The 4,039-nt window shown below is 47.0% G+C and overlaps 1 pseudogene; it reads left to right on the forward strand.

The window, feature by feature from the left end:
- Positions 1-320: 320 nt before the first annotated feature.
- On the forward strand, positions 321-3,538 carry LOC120910706 (annotated as a pseudogene).
- The last annotated feature ends 501 nt before the right edge of the window (positions 3,539-4,039 follow it).

Here is a 4,039-nt window from a genome sequence, read left to right on the forward strand (position 1 = left end):
TATAGGGGAAGCGGCCACCCGTCACGTGACCCCGCCCCCTCTGACGCACCCTCGTACGTCACTGGGAAAGACCCGGCTTCCTTCCAGTACCATCCTTTTTGAAAAATACAGAACTAAGTAATTTGTAAGCAATAAAATAGATTCTCTGCAGCCAACAAAAGACCCTGCATCAATAATAGACCCTCAGGGAGCAGAGGGAGCCCAGAGAGACATGGAGCCATGCAGGGAAAACCGAGAGGACACTGACAGAAAGAGGTATTTTCGAGACACAGGAAAATGAGCTGGTGAATATGGAAAAACTAGCTTTCAAGTTTGCAGTCACCAATACCAACAGAAACCGAACACTGGTGCCCAACACTACATCTACACTAACCTACGACATCCAGAGAATCAACTTGTTTGACAGCTTTGAAGCTTCCTCGGAGAGCATAAGACCAGTTGGCTCTTGGTGTGGCTGCATTGTTTGGACCATCACATAGTTCCTCCGTCAGTGCAGTCCAGTCTATCTGAAACGCTCTAGAAGTTCCCCACATCCAAACGCGATGGAAACACCCATCAGTGGACAACAAAGACACGTATTTTATTAACCTTCACCCTGACTATGCTGCCATCAGCCGAGCTGTGCTGGATCTGGTCTTACACTACAGCTGGAAGACTGTGACTGCTGTGTATGAAGACAGCACAGGTTTAATCCGTCTGCAGGAACTCATCAGAGCTCCATCAAGATACAACATCAAAATAAAAATTTGCCAATTACCCTCAGGAAACAAGGACGCTCGTCCTTTGCTCAAAGAGATGAAGAAAGCCAAGGAATTCTATGTGATATTTGATTGCTCGCATGAAACCACGGCTGAGATTTTCAAACAGATTCTCTCTATGGGGATAATGACTGAATATTATCACTACTTCTTTACAACAATGGACCTGTTTGCCCTGGACCTTGAGCCATACAGATACAGCGGCATGAATATGACAGGATTCCGCCTTCCGAACATTGACAATCCTCAGGTGCAGGGTTGGACTGGGACAGAAATTTGGCCCTGGACTTCATCCAGACTGGCCCACTTTGACAGGTCTCTCCCATGGCGGCCGGACAACTCCAGCACCCACCCCGGCCACCCAAGCCCCCTCTCCCCCTTCACTAGCCACTAGCCATTCTACTTTATTAGAGTAGAACGGCTGGTACTGGTACTCTTATAGGCAGTACCAGTGGGGAAGCTAGACATTATTTCACAAAGAATCAGCTCGGTGCCCCCCTTATGGGACAAGATTAGGCAGAAGTGAGAAACTCCCAGGCCACAGCTGTTAAGTCAGCTGTATGTCCCCTCCCCCCATGCTCCTCTGTCGTCCCCCCTGCTCCTCTGATCCTCCCCCTGCTTCTTTGTTCCCCCCCAGGTAAGCGCTGCAGGGAGGGAGAGACAGAGGAGCGGAGGGGGGTGGCAGTCCGCTATCACTGAAGCCAGCCCACTGAGCCATCGGCCCACCGGGAAACTCCCTGTAGTCCCAATGGCCAGTCCATCCCTGCTCAGGTGTCATCAGTGGTTGATAAATGGTCGATGGAACGTCTGCAAGCACCACCCAAACCGGAGACTGGCCTTCTAGATGGAATTACTACAAATGCAGCGTTGATGTATGATGCTGTCTACATGGTCGCAGTTGCCACCCAGCAAGCTTCACAAATGACTGTCAGCTCTCTCTTCAGTGCCAACGACACAAACCCTGGAGATTCGGACCCCGATTCATGAATCTCATCAAAGAGGCACGCTGAGATGGTTTGAAAGGTCGGGTCACCTTCAATAAAACGGACGGCTTGAGAAGAGATTTTGATTTGGATATTATTAGCCTGAAGGAAGATGGCATGGAAAAGCTTGGAGTTTGGAATTCAAATATTGGCCTTAACATGACATACAATACAAAGGACAAGTCAACTAACATTACAGATTCTTTGGCTAACCGGACACTTATTGTGACCACCATTCTGGAGGACCCATACGTAATGTATAGGAAGTCAGACAAGCCACTTTATGGAAATGACAAATTTGAGGGCTACTGCCTGGATTTGCTGAAAGAACTCTCCACCATTTTGGGCTTAGTATGAAAGGACGGCTGGTAGTAGATGGCAAATATGGGGCACAGAATGACAAAGGAGAGTGGAATGGAATGGTCAGAGAACTCATCGATCACAAAGCAGATTTTGCTGTCGCCCCCCCTGACCATCACCGTTAGAGAAAAAGTCATCGATTTCTCCAAACCCTTCATGACTCTGGGGATCAGCATCCTATACCGGAAACCTAACGGTACCAATCCTGAAGTTTTCTCCTTCCTCAACCCCCTCTCCCCTGATATCTGGATGTACATGCTCCTCGCCTGCCTGGGAGTCAGTTGTGTCTTGTTTGTCATCGCGAGGTTCACCCCTTACGAGTGGTATAACCTACCCCCGTGCAACCCTGACTCAGATGTCGTGGAAAACAATTTTACTTTGCTAAATAGTTTCTGGTTTGGAGTTGGAGCTCTCATGCAACAAGGATCAGAGTTAATGCCCAAACCCTTTCTACCAGGATAGTGGGAAGGTATATGGTGGTTTTTCACCCTGATCATCATCTCTTCTTACACGGCAAACCTGGCTGCCTTCCTGACAGTGGAAAGGATGGAATCTCCGATCGATTCAGCAGATGACTTGGCCAAAGAAACAAAAATAGAATATGGGGCAGTCCGAGATGGCTCAACCATGACCTTTTTTAAGAAATCCAAAATTTCTACCTATGAAAAGATGTGGGCATTTATGAGCAGCCGGCAGCAGACAGCGCTGGTGAAGAACAATGATGAAGGCATACAGCGGGTACTCACCACAGATTACGCATTGCTCATGGAGTCCACCAGAATTGAATATGTCACACAAAGAAACTGTAACTTGACCCAAATTGGTGGCTTCATTGACTCAAAAGGATATGGCATTGGCATGCCCATTGGCTCCCCGTACAGAGATACAATTGCCATTGCCATCTTACAGCTTCAGGAAGAGGGGAAATTACACATGATGAAGGAAAAATGGTGGAGGGGGAATGGTTGTCCAGAGGAGGACATTAAAGAAGCCAGCGCTTTAGGAGTGGAGAACATTGGAGGGATTTTCATTGTGCTGGCTGCAGGACTGGTCTTATCAGTCTTTGTAGCAATAGGAGAGTTCATCTACAAATCCAGGAAGAACAGTGATATAGAACAGGCCTTTTGTTTCTTTTACGGTCTAAAATCTAAACCAACCCACCCGTCCAACTCCACTTCGGGGACCACCCTGTCTACGGAATTAGACTGTGTCAAATTACTCTGGGAGGAGCGAGGAATAAGAACACAACCCTCTATTCACACCGTATAATATACGTAAAAGTGTCTTTCTTTCAATGCCATAATGGAGGAGCTTGGAATATCACTAAAACATCCGAAAAGACTAAAAAATAAGTCAACAGTCGAGGCGCGATCGACTTTCACAACTATGCTGACCTGTCACCAGAGGCGAATAATCAGGAAGGAGACAATGGCATAGAAACCTTGTCACTTAATATAGGTCGGGACTGTATAGATGATTTTTTTTTAAAGGATTGTGGGCCAAATCCACAAAGCAGATGCGCCGACTTAACTCGAGATTTCTAATTTTACTACGCGCGTATCTTTGCGCCCGATCCTCAAAACGAAAAATCCTTTTTTTCCGTCCTACCTAAAATAATTACTCCGGCGCATCCTCTGACGCAAATTACGCTAGTCACGCCGCTTTATTTGATAGGCAAAGATGCAAATGAGGGAGATAGGGCGATCCTCAAAATTAAGTGTGTGCGCCGTAGATTACGCCCTGTACGCACCTGTTAGTTTTCTGGAGCAAAATTAGACTTTATAAAAGCAGCCCTAATTTTACACCAGCCCTGTAAAGGTCTGCTGAAGCAACACCATTTAGGAAGAGCTGCCAACACTTCTTTGCTGTACTTCATTGTGACTGCCAAAATGCCCGGGCCATCAATGATTATAACGGCACTCACAACTTTACAGGCGC

The sequence above is a fragment of the Rana temporaria genome, chromosome 8, assembly GCF_905171775.1.
Source record: "Rana temporaria chromosome 8, aRanTem1.1, whole genome shotgun sequence".
NCBI lineage: Eukaryota > Metazoa > Chordata > Amphibia > Anura > Ranidae > Rana > Rana temporaria.